General features: G+C 41.0%; 2 long non-coding RNA genes across 4 annotated transcripts in view; both read left to right on the top strand.

The window, feature by feature from the left end:
• Nucleotides 1-9,704, top strand: part of LOC123289833 (uncharacterized) — a 117,700-nt gene extending 107,996 nt beyond the window's left edge. Inside the window, exon 8 of one of the 3 annotated variants that reach the window (XR_011505901.1) lies at nucleotides 8,327-9,704. This is a non-coding gene — a long non-coding RNA (uncharacterized lncRNA). The remainder of the gene's footprint in view (nucleotides 1-8,326) is intronic. The other 2 variants (XR_011505903.1, XR_011505910.1) reach the window with 2 other exon arrangements.
• Nucleotides 9,705-9,716: 12 nt separating this feature from the next.
• Nucleotides 9,717-24,573, top strand: part of LOC139046198 (uncharacterized) — a 27,695-nt gene continuing 12,838 nt past the window's right edge. Inside the window, exon 1 of the long non-coding RNA XR_011505912.1 lies at nucleotides 9,717-23,770. This is a non-coding gene — a long non-coding RNA (uncharacterized lncRNA). The remainder of the gene's footprint in view (nucleotides 23,771-24,573) is intronic.

Here is a 24,573-nt window from a genome sequence, read left to right as displayed (position 1 = left end):
AAAAAATTAACTCTTTTGTTTTAATTTGAATTTCTCTGTTAGTGAGTTTGGGCATTTTTCAAATGTTATTGACCATTTGTAATTTTCTTCTCTAGATTGCATCTTCTTATCACTTGCCCATTTTTTTCCCTTTGGTCTTTTATATGGTTTCATAGGAACGTTTTAGCTATGATGGATGTTAACTCTTTGTCTCTTAAGTGTGTTGCAAATATTTTCCCACAGTCCTCATTTGACTTTTAAATTTGTTCATGTGAGCTGATTTTGCCAAGTACAAGTTTTGACTTCTTAATCATTCCAATCTGTCAACCTTTTCCTATATGGTTTCTGGGCCTCCTGTTAGTCTTAGGTTCTACCCACTCTGGGTTTGTGAAAATATGGAGAGTGTGCTTACTTAGAGCACGAGATGATTAAATTCAAAGAGGCAACAGTAACATAATTGATAGGATGCCAAGGAAAATCACCCTGAGCCCTGCTGAGGAATCTGCCGAGCACACATTCCCCCTCCACTGTACTTTTCCAGCCTGTGGTTATTTGTTATGCCTCTAGGCAGCCCTGACTTTCCACTAAGTTCGCCTCCTTCCTCGCTCATTCCTGAGCAGAGAGTTGTTTGGTTTTCTGGTTTTGCTTTTGTTTTCCCAGACTGTTCTCAGCCATAAATGGGGCTCCATTTACCTGTAGGTCTCCCATCCCAGGACTGAATGCAACATTACTGATTATATTTTGATCTTTCTGTGCCCCCTTCCTGCTCCCCCCACTTCCTGGAGTGAGCGAACAAGACAGCCAAAAACAGCCGTTTGACACATCTGCCCTGGGTTGGCTCAATTCCAATGGGAAAGTTTGATATTGCAAGCTTTTAAAAGTCACTCGCGTTTCCCTCACTTACAATCCTACAGGCTTCCTTCACTTCCTTCTAATTCAATAAAGACAAAGAGAGCAAGCCGAGTTTGCTGCTGCTTGGGTCCTGAGGGAACCAGCCCCGGGCAAGCCCACGACGTAAGAGCCATTGTCTTTGGCCCCTTTCTCTGCCGGTTCCTGCCCCCAGGGCTGGCCCCTTATCCATTAGCTGGGCACTCTATCCGGGCACAACCTGCTGTAAAGCTTCTCTCCCTGGCAGGGTTAACCACAAGCCAATGTCAAGGGTTACCTTAGGAGGATTTTTGACCCTCCACAGTCTCTGTCAGCATCGATTGTGTACATTTCTTAAACACACGCCCTGAGTAAAAGCAGTATGGCTGCTATGCAACACGGCTTCAAGACGCACTCCCCAGCAACCCAGCACAGCCATATTTCAGTCTGCTGTACCGAAATATCTCTTTGTAGATATCTTGCACCCCACCCCCTCTTCCTAACTTTTCCAGGTATGTGTGGGGTCAGAATGAGTGCAGGGGATGGAGGATTAAGCTGAAAGGCAAAGATTTCAAATTTCACTGAGCAAAGCTGGGAAGCAGAGCGGTCACTGGTACCTCTGAACTCCCACGGCAAGGGAGGGCCCCTCCTCATAGCTTCTGCCCTGGAGGAACACTGCTTCCCCTTGGGCCTCTGCTGGTGAATGCTGGTGAGCAAGAGATTGTGGGTGCTTTCCACATTTTCTTGTGTCTTGGTTATCCATAGTTTCTGATTTTTTTTTTTCTCCTGTGATCCCAAATATTGCCTCTAATTATAAAACAAGGTTTCCTTCTAAATTTTAAAAAATAGTGTCCTCAGGGAAGCTTCAAAACTCCCAGGAAGAGTTTAAAGGAAGCTATGTGGATATTTAAATGAGTTCATAAATCCCTGGCATGGCACTTAGTAAACTCTGGCTAAATAGTTGTTGTCATCACTATTATGATTGCTGTTATCATTCTAAAGTAAGAACACGTTTAGGGTGCAGGTAGAATTAGCATTGAATGAAGGGCAGACAGCTGATTCAGGAATTAGATGGCACTTTTCGTGGACTATAGTCTGCTCAAATTAGCCACATTTATGTTTAGAAAACATATGAGGTGGGCCGGCCCGTGGCTGAGTGGTTGAGTTCGTACGCTCCACTTTGGTGGCCCAGGGTTCCACTGGTTCGGCTCCTGGATATGGACATGGCACCGCTCATCAAGCCATGCTGAGGCAGTGTCCCACATAGCACAACCAGAAGGACCCACAACTAAGAATATACAACTATGTACCGGGGGGCTTTGGGGAGAAAAATAAAATCTTTATAAAGAAAGAAAACATGAGGTTTTCAACTGGTGTGGTTCCTGGGAGCATGAAGGATGCTGACATCTTGATGTTTCTCCCTGTGGCCTGGGTGATGGGCAAATAATTCAGGGAAAAAAAGAACCTTTATTAACATAAAACACTGAAGAGAGACTAGAAAAATTGAGAGCACACAGGGAAAAGATCAGAGAGAACTGATTTCTCAGCTGAACCTGAAGCAAAGAAAGATCACTGGTCAAGAAACTCCTGAGAGACTTGTTTACCATATATATAAATAGGCTTTTCCGGGATAATCCTAATTTTAGATATTCTGTCCCTTTACTTCAACAAATATAGTCAAGGGTTCTGATATGTACATTAGAAAATATGACCACATTTAGCACAGAAAAACTTCTAAATGATGCATGATTCCCTCTGTTCCACATATTCTGTAAATCTCCTATAACTGAGATATTTTGAAGTTTCCCTTCCCTGAAAGGAGTAGAGAGCCACAGCTCAATGGCACACAAGTTGTTGAAAACGCATTTCAACCAGAGGGTGCCATTGCCTCTGTGGCTTCATGCCTCAAGCTCACACACAGGGCTTCCGCTGTTTGGGGTGCCAGGAACCCTGCTACGGATCCAAGTTTTCAAGGCTAATGAAGATGATTTAGATGTGACGTCTGAAAGGGCCGTGTGGCATAAAGCCTTCTCTGTATGAAGCCCTGGCACAGCTGTTCAAAGAAATGTGAGTGGGCGGGGAGATGGGACATGAGAAGGCACGAGGCCAACCTCAGCAGAGCTGGCCAGAGAGAAGGAGTTAGAAAGGATAACTCCCTTTTTTGTCTTAATTCTATCAATTTAACCCTTTTTTTAAAAAAAAAAGCTCCATTTTATAAACGTGGCAATTCATCCAATAAAGCATACCTCTACACCCAAGTAGTGAGATTTACTTTTTAAAATTCGAGATTTAAGATCACAGGATTAATGAGAGACAATACAGTTACTGGAATAAATGGCCTCTGATCATCTAGTTAATCAAATAAGCTTGAATGTTGTGAGAAAAATAGGTGGACTGTGATCTAATTACTCCTTGTCTTCATGAAGCATCAGGAAAACTTGAGTCATTCTAGAGGGATGATTCAGGAGAATATATTCCTTGGCCATGCCTTTAATATAAATACTCATCAGCCACTGAGGAACCTAGAACTTTCCAGCACAACAAGAGCAACACAATAGGCTTCTCTGATCCAATGAAAAAAAGATGTGTGGCCTTTAACTTGTAATCTTTGCTCTTCCCCCGACCCTACAACCCCCATGGGAGATGGACAAGCCCATAACAGTCCCTAATGCCTCACTGAGTACAGCCCGTCTGTCTGAGATCCTGACCTAACCGTTGAACTTCTCGTGCTTAATGATTTCTTTTTTTTGTCAGTTATTTTATTGAGGTCATAATGGTTTATAACATTGTGTAATTTCAAGTGGACATTATTATTTATCAGTTTCTGCATCGACTGCATTGTGCTCACCACCAATAGTCTAATTTTATCCATCACCATACATGTGTACCCCTTTACCCCTTTCATCCACCCGCAACCCCCTTCTCCTCTGGTAAACCCTAATCTGTACTCTATCCATGAGTTTGTTTATGTTCCACATATGAGTGAAATCATGTGGTATTTGTCTTTGACTGGCTTATTTCACTTGACATAATACTCTCAGGGTCCATCCATGTTGTTGCAAATGGAATGATTTTGTCATTTTTTATGGCTGAGTAGTATTCCATTGTATATGTATACCACATGTTCTTTATCCATTCGTCAGTTGATGGGCACTTGAGTTGCTTCCACATCTTGACTATTGTGAATAATGTTGCAATGAACATAGGGGTGTGTAAATCTCTTTCAATTGTTTATTTCAAGTTCTTTGGATAAATACCCAGCAGGGGGATAGCTGGATCAGATGGTATTTCTCTTTTTAATTTTTTGAGAAATCGCCATACTGTTTTCCATAGTGGCTGAACCAGTTTGCATTCCCACCAGTAGTGTATGAGGGTTCCCTTTTCTCCACATCCTCTTCAACATTTGTTATTTTTAATCTTGGTTATAGCCATTCTAACAGTTGTAAGGTGATATGTCATTGTAGTTTTGATTTGCATTTCCCTAATAATTAGTAATGTTGAACATCTTTTCTTGTGCCTGTTGGCCATCTGTGTATCTTCTTTGGAAAAATGTCTGTTCATATCCCACTTTTTGATCAGGTTGTTGTTTGTTGTTGTTGTTATTGAGTTGTATGAGTTCTTTATATATTTTGGAAATCAACTCCTTGTAGGATATATGATTTGCAAATATTTTCTCCCAGTTGGTGGGTTGTCTTTTCACTTTGTTCATGGTTTCTTTGCCTTGCAGAAGCTCTTTAGTCTGATGTGGTCCCATTTGTTTATTTTTTGCTTCCCATGGCTGAGTAGACATGGTTTTCGAAAAGTTTCAGTTAAGACTGATGTCAAATAGTGTACTGCTTATATTTTCTCCTAGGAGTTTTATGGTTTCAGGTCTTACATTCAAGTCTTTAATCCATTTTGAGTTAACTTTTATGTGTGGTGTAACATAATGGTCTATGTCAAAAATGCAAAGAAGATTTAATTCCTATGCTTCTCAAACTATTCCATAAGATTGAAGAAGATAGATTGCTTCCTAACTCATTCTATGAGGCTAACATCACCCAGAGACCAAAACCAGACAAGGACAACACAAAGAAGGAAAATTACAGGGCAATATCGCTGATGAACACTGATGCAAAAATCCTCAACAAAATATTGGCAAACTGAATACAGCTATACATTAAAAGAATCATACACCATGATCAAGTGGGATTTATACCAGGGATGCAGGGATGGTTCAATAGCCACAAATCAATCAATGTGACACACCACATTAACAAAATGAGGATGGGCCGGCCCCATGGCTGAGTGGTTAAGTTCACACACTCCGCTTTGGTGGCGCCAGGTTCCACCAGTTCAGATCCCAGGCATGGACATGGCACCACTCATCAAGTCATGCTGAGGTGGCATCCCACATAGCACAACCAGAGGCACTCACATCTAGAATACATAAGTATGTACTGGGGGGCTTTGGGAAGAAGTAGAAGAGGGAAAACAAAGAAGATTGGCAACAGATGTTAGCTCGGGTGCCAATCTTTAAAAAAAAAGCAAACAATGTGAGGAATAAAAATCACATGATCGGGGGCTGGCCAGGTGGTGCAGCGGTTAAGTGCGCACGTTCCTCTTTGGCCATCCAGGGTTTGCCAGTTTGGATCCCGGGTGCGGATGTGGCACTGCTTGGTGCACCACGCTGTGGTAAGTGTCCCACATATAAAGTAGAGGAAGATGGACACGGATGTTAGCTCAGGGCTAATCTTCCTCCAAAAAAAAAATCACATGATCATCTCAATAGATGCAGAGAAACCATTTGACAAGATCCAACATCCATTTATGATAAAAACTCTCGATAAAATGGGTATAGAAGCAAAGTACCTCAACATCATAAAGGCCATGTATGACAAACCCACAGCTAGCATCATACTAAATGGGGAAAAACTGAAAGCCATCCCTCTGAGGACAGGAACAAGACGAGGGTTCCCACTTTTTCCACTCCTATTCAACATGGTACTGGAGGTTTTCGTCAGAGCAATTAGGCAGGAAGAAAAGGTATCCAGATTGAAAAGGAAGAAGTGAAACTCTTGCTGTTTGCAGACGATATGATCCTAAATATAGAAAAGCCTAAAGAATCCACCAGAACACTATTAGAAATAATCAGCAACTATAGCAAAGTTGCAGGGTACAAAATCAACTTACAAAAATCGGTTGCATTTCTGTACTCTAATAACAAACTAGCAGAAAGAGAACTCAAGAACATAATCCCATTCACAATCGCAACAAAAGAATAAAATATCTAGGAATAAATTTTACCAAGGAGGTGAAAGACCTATACACTGAAAACTATAAGACATTATTGAAAGAAACCAAAGAAGACATAAAGAATGGAAAGATATTCCATGCTCATGGATTGGAAGAATAAATATAGTTAAAATGTCCATATTACCTAAAGCAATCCACAGAGTCAGTGCAATCCCAATCAGAATCCCAATGACATTCTTCACATAAATAGAAACAAAGAATCCTAAAATTTATATGGAGCAACAAAAGACCCTGAATAGGTAAAGCAATCCTGAGAAAAAAGAACAAAGCTGGAGGCATCATAATCCCCGACTTCAAAATATACTACAAAGCTATGGTAATCAAAACAGCATGATACTGGCATGAAAACAGACACACAGATCAATGGAATAGAAGTGAAAGCCCAGAAATAAAGCCACACATCTATGGACAGTTAATCTTTAACAAAGGAGCTAAGAACATGCAATGGAGAAAGGAAAGTCTCTTCAATAGATCGTGTTGGGAAAACTGGACAGCCACATGTGAAAGAATGAAAGTAGACCATGCTTAATGATTTCTTTAGGTTTCTTTCTGCAGAAGGAGCACACCGAAGGCTTTGTAGTAATAAGAAACATGGCTGCATATCTGCTATTATTGCCCCACCAGGCTGATTTCTAAGATTAAAGCAGCAATTTTAAAACTTGCTGTATTTTTCCTGATTATGATGTTAATGCTCTTTATGAAGTTAAAACAAGAATGATCTGAACTGATTTGAATCTTCAAGGGCTTGTTGCATTTGCACGAAATCCTCTAATGACTTATTCAGAGCACGACGAGAGTCACCATTCTCGGTATTCAGGAAGAGTATTGGCATTCGAGCCTCACTCGTGTATTCATCCATTCCTTCAACAACATGGCATGAGCACCTGATGGCACGGGAGCAAAACGTTCTCTATTTTAAGGACACTCAGATAGAGGAGGAGTTTATACTTGGAGTTAGGCCATAATTTCCCATTACCATGCTTTGGTGACTTTCTAGAAAGGGACCCTTTCTAGATTTTTAATCACATCTCACACTTACGAAGTGCTTTATCATGCACTAAGCACTATATATGCATTTTCTCTTTTCCTTCTCACAAAAAGTCCTATGGGGTGGGTTTTATTATTATCGTGATATTATGGATGACAAAATGAGGCATAGACAAGTTAAGTAGCTTTTCCAAGGTCACATAGCGATAAATCGCAACTGGGACTCAATAGCAGATACATCAGACAGCAAAGTCCATGCTCCATTGAGACTTTTGGGGGGGGGGTCTACTTACAAAGAACTTTCTCACATGTAAACTTTGAAACCACCCTGTATGTTAAATATTATCTTCATCTTACGGATGAAACTAACAAGACTAAAACATATACTTAGGTCCATTAGCTTTTTAAGTAAATCATTTTTAAATGTCAAACAATCATATGAACCATTAGAAACTCTTAAATATGATATTTTTCACATGGTATATTTTAAATATTCATCACCTAAGAAAATGTTAACGTTTAATTTTAACATAAAATTTTGCCAACTGCCTTTCTGGATGGGGTTGCCAGGTTTAACAAATAAAAATACAGAAGGTCTAGTTAAATTTGAATTTCAGAAAAACAGCAAATGATTTACATGGGACATACTTATACTAAAAAAGTATTCATTGGTTATCTGAAATTCAAATTTAACTGGGCATCCTGAATTTAATCTAGCAACCTTATTTCTAGAAGATATATTTAGTATGCAATAAACAAGGAGATTGTAAGCCAATTGGAAAAGATTAGAAAACTATTCCCTGATCATCAGCTAAGTTGGTACGAAGCACTCATCTGTGGATGATGCCTGCCTAGCTGCATCCACACTTATATGGTCTGGTTTCTGCCCTACCGAAGTTTACAATCCCAAACAGTGATTATTAATGTTAAAACAGTGGTAAGTTGATGATTCTTTTATGTTCTTTTAGTTCTTATGACTAAAACTTAATAATCGGCATTGCCATTTGTATAGTCTTTGATGATTTGTGCTAATTTAAGATTTACAAAAACTTATGAGGGCTGTGGGTATTCCCATTTCACAGATGGAGAAGAAGAGACTGAAAAGTTACTTGTCTAAGGAAACAAAGCTAATAAGAGGCAGAACTGGGGTTTAAGTTTCCTGATTCCAGACTCACTCATCTTTCCTCTACATTCTAAGGTACCAAGCTTCTCAAAGCAGCAGGCCAGTCATGGAGGGGAGCACGGGAAGGTGCTGCCAGATAGAAATGAATGTCCTGCGTTTTGGGGCACCTTTCCAGATACCAGACCTCCAGATGACAATAGAAGATGATGATTCTCTAAGGAAGTGTCTTCAGGTTGGCCTCAAGCCCCTCAGACTCTGTAAATGAAGCAATCAGGATTGGCTCTGGTGAACAACCAGAAAGGCAAGTTTTTTGGGAGAAAAAGTAATCCAGGAAAAGTCCAGGTCCTATAGAAGTGATCTGGCATCGCTCTAGGTCAGATTTTTCTAAGTGGATATATGGTTAATTTCACGTGTCAACTTGACTGGGCCATGGGGTTCCCAGATATTTGGTCAAACATTATTCTGGGTGTTTCTGTGAGGGTATTTTTGGATGAGTTTAATACTTAAATCAATCGACTGAGTAAAGCAAATCGCTCTCCCTAATGTGGGTAGGTCTCATCCAATCAGATGACCTGAATACGACAAAAAGCTGATCCTCTCCCAAGTAAGAGGGACTTCCTCCTACCTGATGTCTTCGAGGTGGAAAACCCATTTTTGTCCTGCCTTCATACTAGAAGAGAAACGTCCTCTCTTCCTGGGTCTCAGGCCTGTTGGTCTTTGCGCTGGAGCTACTCCAGCAGCTCTTCTGGGTCTCCAGCTTGCCCATTGCACATCTTGGGACTTGTCAGCCTCTATAACTGCATGAGCCAATTCCTTATAATAAATCTGTGTCTCTGTCGCTCTGTGTCTCTGTCTCTCTCTCTCTATACGTCTATAGTTCTTTTAGTTCTCTCCTACACAGACTGTACACTCTTGTCATTCCTGGCTCCCTAGCAGTCTGAGTTCCTGAGTCCATGCCCTTGCTGTGCCATTCCTCCTCAACTGTAGAAAACAAACATATTTTGAGCCAGTCGTTCTCAAACATCACTGTGCAACAGAATCACCTAGTGGATTTGTTAAACCACAGCTGACAGGGCCCCACTCCCAGAGTTTCTGATTCAGTAGGTCTGGAGTGGGGATGAGAATCTGCATCCCTAACACATTCTCAGGTGACACTGATCTGGGGACCACACTTTGAGAACTACTGCTTTGCAGTGCTTCTCAAACTTTGCTATGTCTATAATCACCTGAGCATCTTGTTAAATGCAGAGCCTGATTCGGTAGGTCTGGGTGGATCTTGAGGTTCTGTTTTCTAACAAGCTCTCAGGGACCCCACTTTGAGCAGCATGATTGTAAGGCTCAGCTTAGAATACCCCTAATTTTTTTCATAGAAAGAGGGCCCTCCCCCTCTATATCAGCGGTTCCCAAACTTGTCCGCACATGGGAATCACCTGGGGAGCTTCAAAACCTACTGGTGCCTGGGCCCCACCTCAGAGATGTGGTTGATCTGAGGTATGGCCTGTGCTTTGGGTGTTTTAAAAGATCCCCGGGTGACTCTCATATGCAGACAAGTTTAGGAACCACTGCTCTAAACTCCCAAGGCACCTCCCATGCCTTCATTACAACGTCATAGAGCTACTGTCTGTTTGTTTGCTTGTTTTGGCTTTGCTTTTGTCTGCTCTGCCTCCTGGCTCATCAGCCCCTGAAGCCAGGGATGGAGTCTTTGTTTCCCTCACAGTGTCTGATACACACTAGTGATTAGTGTTTGTTGAATAGATAAACAAATGGAAAAAATAAAAGTAAAAATGAATATGTACAAGATATCACCCGGGTTACCAGCACCCAAGAGAATAGGGTCTCCCGGAAAAGCCCTTTACCTAAAATAATTTATCTGACTTTCTCATAATAGACTCATAGGAGCTACTGCTCTTTACGTGTTCAACCTCCTTACCCTTTTGCCCTATGAATTCCGTCAAGAAACTTTTCTGATACTGCTTTTATTTCACACAGTTGATTTTTCACTTGCTACTACAGGCTTACTAAGGAAACCAGCATGGCCCCGGGATCCAGGGACACATGCCTGCCAGCTCCTACGATTCCAGAAGAGCAGGAGCAGGGACCACGCTAGCTTGTGCACTGACCCTCTCCCTCAGGGGAACTCTGTCCTTCATCTGTAGGAGACCTGGAGCATTACAGTGTGGCCTTTCACCCCACTGCGGAGCGGTCCTCTCCAGGGGCCAAATATCTCTGAATAGATGGTATCAATTCTCTTTCCTCTCACACTCTTCCCTTAATCAGCTGAGTGTACACTGCTGAATCCCAGATCTGAAGGTCCTATGTCTGAAAATGAAGTGAACAGTCCTGTGGGTTCGTGACAACGAGCATGGTTTCTTACAGTCCAGTGGCTTCATAGTCACATCTGGAAAGGGCAAAAGTTCTTCACGCTGCGTTTATTCTCAGAGAACCAGTAAGTTTTACAGTTATCCTCTGTGCTGGTAGCCACTACATAAGTTTCCAGGTCCTCAGGCTGCTTCCTGATGTTTGGAATAGATTTGTGTGAAGCTCTGACATTGTACCTTGCCCAAAGGACGATGCTGAGGCCCTGCAGCAATGTATGAGTTAGGAGAGAAGTTAGCTGCTCATGACAGAAAGCCAAATCCCCACCAGCTTAAACAAGTAGAATTGATCTTTTTTTTCCTCATGTGACAAGACTTTTAGCTAATGCTGCAACTCAAAATACCATTAGGAACAAGACTCCTTCTATTTTCTGCTCTACTGTCCTTAACAAGAAGACATTGTTGCTTCATGGTTGCAAGATGGCTGCTGCATCTATGCATTTTGTGTCCTTAATTCTAGGCAGAGAGAATAAGGAAGAGAGAAGCATTACCCTTTCCAGAATTTGCAAGAAACTGTGAGCTGATTTCACAAGGCTCCCTTAGCTGCAAGTGAGTCTGGTAAAGTGTATTTTCAGTTGGGCACAGGGCCAACTTATCTGTTAGGTGCAATACCTAGAGCCCATCATACTTTTAGGAGCCTACAAAAATGACTTACTGTTACTTTCTTTTAAAAGCAGGAGAAAAAAAGAATACAATAAATGTGAATATATAATAATGAATCCAGTCTGGATTGTATCTATCTTTATACCAATACAGTTGCAAAATATAATTTTAATTTTATTTTTTAAATGGAGAAGGGGCCCACAAAGGCAAAAACACCTAAGCACTGTGGAAGTTATAATACATCCCTGATTGGGATGATCCTACTGGATTCCCAACTGAAATGATGCCACTGTAGCACTCTACTGCTGTTATTCCCTCACATTGAAAACAGGTCTCATAGTATCATGAGCATTAAAAAAATGCAGATAAATTGTAAAAAATAATAGTGTTGAGCCCACCACATATATATCTCTGATTAGAAGTATCTACTAGTGCTTATTAGTTTTTCTGATGGTATATGAGAATTTCTTTTGAAATAAGATCCTGTTGTGCAATGGTAAATTTCTTGACATCATTTTCCAACCCAAAAAATCTTAGTAGCTTCAACCTTTGGCTACCCATGGTTTATCATTGCCTGATCTGCTAATTCCTTCTCTCAATGTTTTGCCAGTAAATTGGATATTACTTAGACCAGTGACTGCCGCAGGGTGGGTGCTTTCTAATTACCTGACTACCTGCACAGCTTGCCACCTTGGCCCTTCCCCAAAGGTCCACTTAAGGAAGAGTCAGGGCAGCAATTACTGTATTTTCATTTGTGGTTATAAAACAGTGGGGTTTTTCTCTTTTCCACAAACATTTGGCCACCAACTGCCAGGAGTATCACTTATAAGTCATTTGGAAAAGTCACTGGTCCTTAATTGTTTCCAGATGACGTTTCAAATGGATCATGTGGTTGAATTTGATTCTTATTCTCAGAGTGCAAAGGATAAGCTTGGCACCTCAAAGCATCATACGTGAGAGCACGTACTAAGGAACCTGTCCCTAAAGAGGAGGCTTTAGTTGACAGTACTGATGCAAAATCTTGGAAGTGGGCACAGTCTCTTGTTCAACTTGGTGTCCCCATGGCACAGCGTACATAGTGGCCAAGAGCCTCTCATTGAGTCTTGGTCCAAACGAATTAAACCTAAAAGAAGCTGACCTTAAAACCATTTTATGCTTCCAAAACCAATTCAGGATATTAAGTTTTCCTGGGAAAAACAAACTGTCATTATTTATGACCCTGGCAAAGAGGAATGCCAGTATTCAATTAAATAAAATATTGTCGGCATCCTGTTCTCTTAGACAAAAGGATAGGGCTAGAATCAGCTTAGGAAGAGAAAAGTAAAGAAAATGAAGGTTAAAAAAAAATGAAAGCTTTCTAAGAGGTGAGATTAATGGGTAAATTGCTTCACTTTCTAAACCCAGTTTCTCCATCTAGAAAATGGTGCTAACATTACCTACTTTAGAGTAGGTCATAGTGAAGACTAATCAAGATAATGTTTGTAAAGCAATAACACAGTGCCTCCCACATTTGAAGACCTAAATAGACGGTATCCATATAATTATTGCTATCATTGTTGCTTCTGCTCTTACTTTAACAGTGAGGTGCAGTCACCAGTCTAGGTCAGGAAATCTATTTCACGATTGTCATCTCTGTAGTGATAGTAATAGAAGATCAAAGTTGGGAAAGAAGACTATGAGAAAAGCATGTACTCTTTTAAATTTTTTATTGAGGTATAATTGACAGATAACGTTATATTAGTTTCAGGTCCACAAAATAACGATTCAATATTTGTAGACATTGTGAAATGATCACCACAATAAGTCTAGTTACCATCTGTCACCACATAGTTACAAAATGTTTTTTTCTTGTGATGAGGACTTTTAAAATCTACTTTTTTTTAACAACTTTCAAGTGTACAATACAACATTTTTAACTGTAGTCGCCATCCTGTACATTACATCCCCAGGGCTTATTTATTTTATAACTGGAAGCTTTTGCCTTTTGACCTCCTTCACCCATGTCACCCACCCCAAGCATGTACTCTCAAGTGGCATCTCTCCTTATCCCTAAATGTTCTTCTTTCATGGGGAGAGATTTCTTCCTGTTAGTTCACAGCTTTCAACCACCACGAAGAAAATCTCTGAGAAAGCAATAACCTGAGGCATGATTCTTTTGGTCTCTCCTAAATCAAGGAATGGAGTCTCTTGCACACCAAACTCATTTTGTGATTTTTTTAAAATTAATTTTTAAAGAATTAATCTAATGAACCATCTCCTGTGTTGCTACTCCCTTTAGTGACACAACTGTGTGCCACATTTTGGAAAATGAAACAGAGAATCATGGGCTTGCCTTGCTGTGGGTAAGTCCATACCTTGTGAGCGGACGTGTGGGTGTCCTCTGAACAGTGAGGATTTCCTCTGTCAATCATACACCCAGAGAGTAAGTCGTGCTTTGAGCCTGTCTTCGTAAAGGAGGACTCCTCTTTTCTTGGGACTGAGATGAGGTTAGAGGCCTTGATCCTCACTAAAGGAGCACAAGGTGAGTCCTCCTTTTCATAGAGGTAAGGTGGTCCCTTTGTGGTAGGGTGTACGGAGCTAAGGACTGAGATAGCCTGTGGAAGAGCCCCGTGGAAGTCCCTAGGAGGAGATTCTAGGAGACATCCTATCTAGAAGGTAGTTTTTAATTTTGTATTTTTGCACTATTAGTGTCTTACACCCAATTCTTCAATAATCCTTTGCTAAACATTGCTGCATAGTCTTAGCTGGTACTGGGAGCAACTACCAATGTCCACATGGGAGGGTCCAATATTCATACTTAGGGAGGAAGCAAGTTATGAGATGGCAAAGATGAATGACTAGTAAACAAGAAATATCAGTCCGAGCAAGAAGGCTGGCTGAGGGATGCAGGGATGACCAAGATGAACCATGTTCATTTAATGGAACATGAAAGCATTCCTAAGCAAATTCTCAAAAATTTACCAGGGGTGGTGGGAGGATAGAGAAGAATCTGGTAAGATTAGATCTCCACATTGCACAGAATGGGATTCCAGCCTATTGCTGTGTTTGTTTATTTACTGTCATTGTTGTTTGAATTAAAAGGAAGAATTACCAAAAAGCTGGAGAATTTGCCAACATTGGGGTTGTATTGGTTTGCTAGGACTGCCATAACAAAATGGCATGGCTTACACTGACTGGGTGGCTTAAACAACAAAAATTTATTTTCTCACAGTGTGGAGGCTACAGGTCTGAGATGAAGGTGTTGGCAGGACTGGTTTCTCCTGAGGCCTCTTTCCTTGGCTTGCAGATGGTCACCTTCTCGCTGTGTCCTCACCTGGCCTTTTCTCTGTGCACACACATCCCTGGTGTCTCTCCCTCTTTGTATAAGAACACCAGTCCTTTTGGATTAGGGCCCACACTAACGACCTCATAATCACTTCTTTAAAGACTTTATCTCCAATCACAGTCTTGCTCTGAGGTTCTGGGGACCAGGGCTTAGCATGTCAATTTGAGAGGGACACTATTCAGGGGTTAATACAGACGTCAAAATGCAATAACACCTAGGCCTTAAAGTCTAGAAAAATAAAACAAGGAGACATAGGTGACATCAGTGTCAGGATAACAGCCTTTCTCCTCTTTCTTCTGATCTCTCTTGTCTGCAAAGCATGGCATCCTTTTTAACTGATTATCTTTCTGGAAACCCCAGGCTATCTCGTAGATGATAACTTTCTAGAAGACTTTACTGGAGAAATGTCCCCATCAGGGATCAATGGAATGGTGTGGTGGAAAGGACTGCAGGGTTGAAGTTACTATGTGAGGAAGCCTCCTGTCTCTAGGCTCAGCAGTAAGAGCTTGGCTAAGAGATGACAAGTTTGTTGCATGCAGATCAGCTTTCTGCACTTGACTTCCCAACTACCTCTGGGGCATCCAATATTTCGTTCAAACACACCCAAGGCAAAGCACTCAAACACTTGCTGAACATTTCTCTGGCAGGTTCCCAGTGCTTCATTCTTCTTGTTAATGGTGACAGAGAAAATTACACAAAGGATCCAGGATGTTGATATGCTACTTGCTTCACAGTTTACTTCAAAGTCCCCTCACAGTTTTCTGAATTTTATTTTCTAGAACAAATGCTACTCACATTAGCATCAAGTATGCCCATGCAGTTATTCTTAATAGTACTGGTAGGCAAGTTTAGCAACTAACGATTAATGGCCATGCAGTACACAGGCTTATTTCTCTAATGCACTGATTCAACAACAACAACAACAACAAAGTGTAAAAATGAACGTGTTTCCATTGAATTATCTCCCTTAGCTCTTGTTCTTACATTGTAACATTACCTGGCATGGTCCCAGGTTCTCCTTTAGTTTCCGTGGCTAAAGATGACATCTAAGGACACCTATTTGATTCATTAAATTATAGAGCTAGACAGGACCACAAGAAATTGTTCAGTTAAATCTGCCAGGAAAACTTCAATGTAACAAAACCATCAAAGTTTTCCAAGGCAGAAAGGCAGAGTTTCCTGTATATTTAGCTGTCAGATAGGTTTTCCTGTGTCAAAGTCACTCTCCTGCCAGTGTCTGAACTTAAATTAACTCTAAATCTTTCAAATCCTCTGCCAGCTATCCAGTCTCAGGAAGAAGCCTGGTATTCCAACATTTTCCAAGAAAAAGCACAAAGTGAACTCTGAACGGTGACCTTGGGTTATCCTTGATATCTTGATTTCCATCTTAGCCATGGCCATAGCTAGAAGAACAGTTAGCCTATGGCGAGTCAAAAATTCTTGCTTAATGGATGATTCAGATGGCAAATGCCTTGAAATTTGGAGATTAATGCTGGTCGTAAATGTGAATTTTCAGGGGAAACTCTCTGCAATTTTTTTGAAGCCCAGTTGTTTTTCTTATAGTATGTTAGAAATTTGGCTGGTTGCTCACCACTTTACTGTGCCTCTGCATGGACAATCAAAGCACTCTTTGCTGTGTTCCATTCTTTCTCTGGTCTCTCATGTTGCTTTCTTTCTCTCAGTCTTCAGCAAAGATCCAAGTTTTTAAGAACACCACCCACCCAAGAGTGCCCCCTGCCTCCCATCTGGCAACTTAGAAATGGTATCAGTCAGTCCTGGCTCTGGATGCCGGGCTTGTGCTGTTGGCAAATTGGAAGTGAGATTTGCTCAGTGACCCACTGTTTGCAAACAAAGAAACCAAGGCACATGGTCACTTAATGGCAGGTAACTGGGGAAGGACTTGGGCTGTAGCATGGTGCATGTTAAAAGTATCTTCAAACCCTGGATTTCTGGGTACAGAGTCAAAGTTGAAATGCTTCATGAGTCATCGGTATAGTTGAACTGCGGTCCTCCATCACTGCCAAACATATCCCAGCTCAGACCCTTATTTCATAGGTGAAGAAACTGAGTCCAAGAGACATATGGTCATTTGCCCAAGTTCACATAGCTCATTGCTAGCAAGTTGTGTCTATAAGTTGGATCCCCTGACTTCTAGCTCAGGGTTCACTACATTATACTGCGTGGCTCTGAAGGGCTTCTTCACCCTCCCACCCCACCCACAATGCCAAAACCATACACAAAGACTCAAAACCATACAAGTCAGCTCTCTGCATGCCAACCAGGTCTGAGTACATGGGCTGTGCAGCCAAAGAGCATGAGGGTACTCTCTTCTCTCCACCTCAACAACCGTCCATTTCCCTCACCAGCCAGGCCCTGAAGCAGCTAAATGGCGCTCTGGTGGCTTTGCACACTCATTCTACAGAGAACAAAGGAATACAAAATAACAGATCACATGACTGGCCTCCTCAGACTCCCTCAGCCTTTCCCTACTGAAGTTCAAACTCCTCGGCTCCATATTAGCAGCATCCCTCAGCCTGCCCTAAACCTCCCACCTCCTTTCTCCCCAGCGGCTCCCTACTCTGTCCTTTCTTGTCACTGTCGTATGCTTGTCTCCTTGGCCAAAGTGCCCCTCCCACACTCTTCTAAACCTAATTCTAGCTGAACCTCCAAGACCCAAATTCTTTTTCCTAGGCCTTCCTCAAGAAGGATCCCCTCCACCTCCTCTCTGAAGTCAGCTAAGCATGCCCTGAACTCTGAGGGTGTAAAGTCAGGTGTTCTCTGTGCATGTCTTCCAGGTTTCTCTTTTCCTACAAGCTACCGTCCTTCTTACTGTCTACTGCACAGACCTTGTACTTTCTCACCTCTGTGTGTACTTTCTCACACCCTTTGTCTGGGCTATTCTCTTGCTTGGAATTCCATTTCTCATTTCTACCTATTAGAATCCTATCTATATATCAAACTTTAGCTGAAATACTACCCTCCATTAAACTTTCCCTACTCCTCTACATTCTAATGCTGCTATAACAAATTAACACAAACTTAGTGGCTTAAAACAACACAAATTTATTATTTTATAATTCTGAAAGTCAGAAGGCTGAAATGGCTTTCACCAGGCTACGAAGTATCAGCAGGTCTGTGTTCCTTTTGGAGGCTCTTGAAGAGAATCCATTTCCTTGCTTTTTCCACCTTCTAAAGGCTACCGGCATTCCTTGGCTTGTGGCCTCTTGTTCCATCTTCAAAGCCAGCAGCATTCATCAGAAACTGTCTTCAGTCTGTCTGTATCCCTACAGCAGGATACATTCTTTGAGAATAAAGACCGTAGCTCATTTGTCTTTGTATTCCTACAAGAGTAACCCTGCTACCTTGAACACAGCAGGTCTTCTACTCTATCTGTTGAGTTACTAAAAGTTAGTAATTTTCTCTGCTTCATCTTATATCTTCAGAGATGATTCTGGGAGATTAAATGCCTGTAAGACAGACATGTAAAGAGAGTAGTCGAAAAATGGTTCTGGATAATCAACAAGCTTGGTCAGCACTGGAGACAGGCTCACAGCATTCATTTTGGCCGCGGATGTGGTCACCACTCCATCTCTCTCACTTCCTCTAGCACAGTGCCTGGCACAGAGCAGCTTAGAGAGCATTTTCCGGACTAACAGAATCGGTGAATGTGTAAATGTACTTTATAGGCCGTGTGTGTGTGTATGTGCGTGTGTGTCTAGATCAAAGTATTTGAGGTTGGAAGGCTAATAAAGCTATACTGCTTTTCTGTTCCTCTTCAATGAGGCTCAACAATGAAGAGAACTAGGACTGGAACGTAAGCTTCTGGCTTACTTAGGTGAACATCCCCTCCGTCCCAGCTCCCTTCCACCTTAGAAGCAACAGCCTCCCGAGATTTCAGGTTTGATGTCTCACCAGCAACTGCTAAATGGGTCTGGGGGCTCTGAGTCAAACCCACAAGATTAGCCAGTAAAGCTCACTACTGAGAAGCACCTTGTTGGCTCAAAAGCCAGGCCATAGAAATATTTGCCTTATTTGCAGCTGACTCACTTGTGTTCCAGAACAGTCGGGCTGCACTTGCAGCCCTTTGAACTCTGTGGGGCAAGGGTGTAGCTCCACACGGTAAGGTGGAACCATGTTAGAGCATCTTACAGTATACAACAGCTTAGCACAATGCATCTACGCACAGGAAACCTGATAAAATAGACCTGAACCCTCGTATTTGCTGTTGGTAGTTCTATAAATTAGCGCAATTTTTCTCGCGGGTAGTTTGGCAAAAGATTTGAAAACTTGGATTATACATATCATTTTACTTTACAATTTCATTTCTAGGAACATCCTAACTTCGCTCTGTCATGGACTAGTTGCCCCAAGGAACTCAAGGGTGGATTTGGAAGCATTTAGCTGTTTTTTCCAAATTGTTTTTTTTTTCCTTTTGTTATGTTAAGGAGACGTAATCACCAACCACCCTGAACCAGACCAAGCCTCACCCTGAGAGCTATGTCTATGACCTTTGCCTTGTTTTTAATGCAATATCTCTCCAGAAGGAGCTTAGGCCTTATTACCATAATCTGCAGTGTATGTGGAAGCATGTTTTCCAACTGAGCCTGCACAAGCGAACACCCACCCCTCCCTTTTGAGTATTCATTCTCCGTCCAAAATAAAAGGTCCTTGCTTCCCTTTGTTCGGGGACACCATGACTTTGGAAATGATTCCTTATGGTCTCCTATTTAGTGCAAATATACTTTACTTTGCCAGATAACTACTTCTGGCGCAGAGTCTGATTTAACCTGCCAGGAGTGAACCCTCTTTGGTTTCGGTAACACCACCCCCACTGCAATGCCCACACGTGGGCCAAAAGATAATTTACACAAGTATGGGCACTGCAGAAATATCTATAGTAATGAATAATTAGAAAGAACTTCAAAGTCTATCAATATGGTACTAGCATTAAATTATGGTGTCATGGGAAAATAGAATACTAAGCAGGCATTCCAAACAAGAGAGAGATGTATAAACTGGCATGGAAAGTGTGCACAATGTGTTGTTAAGTAAAAAAAGAGAAAAGCACGTTGCATGTAGCACATCCAAAACAATTTGGCTTTTGAAAACAAAATCATGATATATGTATAATAAGTTATATATGCCAAGAGAAAGATCTCAAATGTAAAGAGGTTATCTCTTAGGTATGTGATTTTCGAACATTTTTGCCTTCTTTAACCATTAGAACTTGATTTTACAGTTATGTTTTGCTTTTATAGTTGGAAAAAGGAAGAGAAACCTATTTCTGAAAAATATAGCAACAGATGCTATGTGAATTCTGGAAACAAGAGAGGTCAGTAATGGGCATTTGGTAAGATACCAAAACATGAGTCTTCTTTCAGAGGAAACTGAAAGCCAAGAAGGTTGTAGCATTTTTCATTTTTCATTTTTAAATGAAATGAAAATGAAGATTTTCAAGTGAAAAATATTAACATTTACTTTCTTTTCCACAAAGTGACAGCCGTCACATAAAAATGTTTCCAATGACATTTGGATGTCAAGAATCCACTACTGTCTACGTCTGACTCTTTTCAGGTGCTTGTGCAGCTTGACAATAAGCTTAAGGAAATCTCCCAGAATCCCCAGGGTGAGGAGTGAGAAAAAAATACTTTTTGTTATTGAATTGGATACAAATACTATGAACAAAGGAATATTTTGAAAGTGGATTTAATTAGACTGTTTATGGTTTAAGTTTCTTTTTAAATGGTTCCATTTGTGAATTTTAATGACTTATCTTTTTTCCTTAAGTCTCTGTCTCCCTATATGTTATTTTTTTTAACTCCTATGCTCCAGCATCTAATCAATTGAGAATTCTTTACACGTGATGATTCTTTGAATTGAGTTTGGCCACCAAAACAGCAGGATTCTATCAAACTTATTTTTGTATATATGATTCCATATGTTTAAAAGTCAACATGCAAATATATGCAAAAATTCTAGATTTTTTTTTTAAACGAGAAAAAATTCTTCCTGAACTTGAAACCAGGCTTTATGGGTGGTGGTTCCAGGTGTTCTGAAGGTAGGTGTCTTGCATGTGTGTGTGGGTAATGGGTGGCGGACACCAATTTCACTTTCTTTCTTAAAGTTGCTAAAAATCAAGTCCTCCAGGAGACCAAGGAGATGCCTTCAGTGGGTGCTCAATGATGATTTTCTATTGACAGTTTTTTGTAAGTACTCTTTTAACAAACATAATTGCATCCTTCCGCTGTTGTCCCTGGGATGAGAACTACAAGACTGCACCTTTATACCCTGTCTAGTAACGTGATTCCTCTATTACAGAATAATAAATCCAATTATCTGTTTATTCAGAATTTCAACTTAATTCAATATTCAGAAACACTGCTATTTTTTTCTGAGTCTCATTTCCATCATTGGCAATCTTCTCTGCATACAATGTCTTCTGCTATAATGAGGACAGAATTTCAAAACCTTGCAAAATATTCTGCTTAGTGTCATAATAAGATCTTACAAAAGCTTGGTGCTATTTATTTCTACTTAGAATGGCCTCCTTTTCTCCAGAATCACAGAACTCTTAGCTGGAATTAGTGTACCAAGCAAACACTCCAAGCTCAAGGAAGAAAAGAAAGAAGAAAGGAATTCAAGTGGTTGGGTTATAAGAGATAATGGATCAGCGAATTCTAAGAGGTTTGGAGTGCTGTAAATATCTTCCCAGCTCTAGACAGGCCCAACCTCGCAGAGTATCACCCACATTCCCACCTCCTACTCCCAAGACCTCCTGCTTCCTACCCATGCACCTTTCCTCCTCTGACCTATGCGCCTTCCTACCTCCTGCCCACTTGCCCTCTTACCACCTATCCAGATACTCACCTGTAAAGTTGAGCTGATTACATATGACTCAAGACATGAATGAACATGTCTTTTGGATAAAAATCCCAACTCATTCTTTTTTTCTTGGCACATTCTGAGATATAAAGTGACCTTCCCCAAGATGGAACACAAATATGCCCTGTTCATCCCAGGCAGTGAATCAAGTGATCGTGTTTCTTAGGACTAAGACCTCCCTACACTGGGGAAGTGAAGCCAGTTTTTTTGATGTTGAAGATTTGGGCTCATGTTTAAATTATACTCAAGTTTCTTACTGATTAGGCCCTTATGATCTTTTGTGAGAGGAAAGGAAGAAAATTGAGCTTTTGGATAAAGCAGAAGTTGGAGTGAAGTTAGGGAGTCTAGGAAGAAAGGGAGGGGAGGGAAGAATGAAGCCCTGAACAAGGAGGATGCTCCAAAATCGCCAAGGGGGTACCAGGAAAGGGACAGAGAGAAGGCCCTTTATGAGGAGATTATCATTTCTGTTGTTTTATAGAATATGTCAGTCTATACAGCTTTGTATGTATATATATAAATGAACTTTAACATAAATTCTAGGGATGTTAATTAGCATATGAAGCACCCTAATCAGAAATCTACATATGAGCCATAGCTCCAAATATTGTCCCCTAAATATATGCTGGGGAGTTGTTAATTAGGGTGAGGCATATTAGCAAATATTTTTCCCAATTGGAATTAGAGATTTTCAAGATAGGTGGCTGGCCAGGAAGGTTTAGACAGATATGTTTGCCCTGCATGAATGAGGTATGAGGTCGTAGAAAGCCTAGCCATCTAATATCTTTGGGGCTGGTGCCCTTGATCCAGAACACCATTTGGTCACTTAGAAATGGCTAGACACTTAGAAAATGGTTCTCTTGCCCAATTCTGCCCAAAGGTTAGCTGATGCTATAGTCAGTATTTGTTGCTTTTGCTTCAGCACAAGATTTTTCTGTAAAGTGTGTGTTAAGGTGCCCAAAACATTGGAGAATGAGGAGGTCAGCAAGGTTAATAAATAAGTTGTATGACTGTCTTGGTGCCTCCTTGTTTATAAAGGTTTGTAAGTGAAGCTGCACTGAATCTGAGACTTTCATTCATTAGAATACATATAATTTTATTATAATAAAACTCTTGGTACAGAGGTTGTTCAAAGAAGGCATGTGGCTCGCACCAAATCCAGTAGTAGAGGGCTACTAATATTCACCAAAGAACCTTGACCATTGGGAAAGGCCAGATTGGCTTAAGGAGTTCTCAAAAGAGCCGAAACTGCTACAGAGCCAAGGAATGAAGTCAAAGCAGAGTTCTTGTTTGTCAACCACCAGGCCACGTGTGAAAGGGAACCCCATTTCACATGGCCAGCACACACTGGACAAATGCAAGGCCAGGTGACCTCGATGTAGGGATAGCTCAGAAACTCTCTTGATTCCTCTCCTGGTCTTTGTACACAGTCTGCCTAGGACTGAAAATTCTATGATTGCCTGCAGATTTTCATGCAGGCAACCTCCAACTCTTGGGTATTTTGGTAGTTTCCAGAAGGAAGTCCTCACTCTTCCTTCTAGTCCGAGAAGCGGCCACTCAGTCAGGCATCTCCGACTGGTCACTCAAGGATACCCACACAAAGTGGGAATTTGGAAAGGATAGTCACACAAGAGGTCATGTTCTGGTGACGTTTTCCATAAGATAAGTGCATTTCTATTATAAATGTCTAGAGTAATTAGAAAAAGAAGGCAGTGAGGGTAGGCAGTGGGGGAAAAATGGAGCCAGGGTTGCGGGAATACCACACAAAATAAGAACACAGAGAGAACCACAGAAGCACCAAAGTTATTATCAATCACAAGTGCAGATGATCATTTTGCCAAAGTGCTCTTCAGATAAAAATCAGACAAGTTATTCTTTAAGTATCTAAGACAACTAGAGTTGTTGATTCAGCCTATTTTGAATGTTTTCATGCTGCAATTCACTTTGATGTGTTTGGTTTTTTTTAAATGCATAGCTATTTTGCCTGTTTGATCCTTCAGGCCTGAAAAGCTTACATTCATGGGGAAAAGAAAGCTGACAATAAGGTCACTGATTCACCACAGATAATTGTTGAGAAACCAGCCATGGAGACCGGGGACAATGTTAGAAGACTTGGTGGAGGAGGGAGGTGACACAGAGGGAGGAAATGACTTAACTTTTTGAAAGAGAAAGTAAAAGTAGATACTGAAGACTGAACACTAGTGACTTGAACATCAATCTCTGGGGATTTTCCTGAGCACGTGGTGAGGTAGGAGACAATCTTTCAGAATCAATTTGTGTCACAAGGAAAAATCATGCCAGATGATTGTTTCCTCTATGGCTGTGATTACTCTACAGGTAGGTGGAGGTGCTTTAGACCTTGTGAGTCTAGACTTGAGCAAGGTTCTTCACAAAGTCTAAGTGCTGTCCTTGAGTCAAGATGGAGAAACAGAGGCAGCAGTTTCGAAAGCTAGTCCTTGAACTAATGCCAAAACAACAGTTGCTTAAGAGTCTCCTGGGGAGCTTGTTAAATGGTCCAAAATGCCTGTGCCACAGCCCTTTAGGCTACGGAATGAATTCCAGAAGTTAAGTTTTAGTAAGCTCCCCAAACGACTCCCATGGGCAGGCAGGTGTGACATCCCTGAAGGGAGCTGGCATACAGACCAAAAACAAATAGAAGAGAAATTTCCCAAAGGGCCAGGCAGGGCTCGGATAAGGATGAGAAGCCCATCAAATTCAAGGATGACATGAAACTGGACAAGATGGCAGAGTTACCATCCAAAATGATCTCAGCACATTAAGCCTAACCAGATAAAGATCAAAGATTAAGTTAAAAAAGAAAAAAAGGTCTGTCAGTAGAATTTTCATATCAACTATCACTTTAAGTCACATGGGAGATATCCAAAATTCAGTTTTTATTTGTAATATTAGAAAGTCAATGAAAAAGAAAGCAGGGTTGGTGGTGAGCACGATGCAGTCTATACAGAAACTAATGTATAATAATGTATTCCTGAAATTTACACAATGTTATAAACCAATATGACCTCAGTAAAATCAAAAAACAGCAGAAAATAAGTAATAATGAAAAAAAAAAGAGAGAGAAAGGGATGTGGCCATGGTCACAGGTCTTTAGGCCTGGGCAAGCAGACGGTTACTTATCT

Source organism: Equus asinus, chromosome 9 (genome assembly GCF_041296235.1).
Source record: "Equus asinus isolate D_3611 breed Donkey chromosome 9, EquAss-T2T_v2, whole genome shotgun sequence".
In the NCBI taxonomy this organism is placed as follows: Eukaryota; Metazoa; Chordata; class Mammalia; order Perissodactyla; family Equidae; genus Equus; species Equus asinus.
Note: the sequence above shows the minus strand (reverse complement) of the source record. Positions and strands in the feature narration are given on the sequence as shown.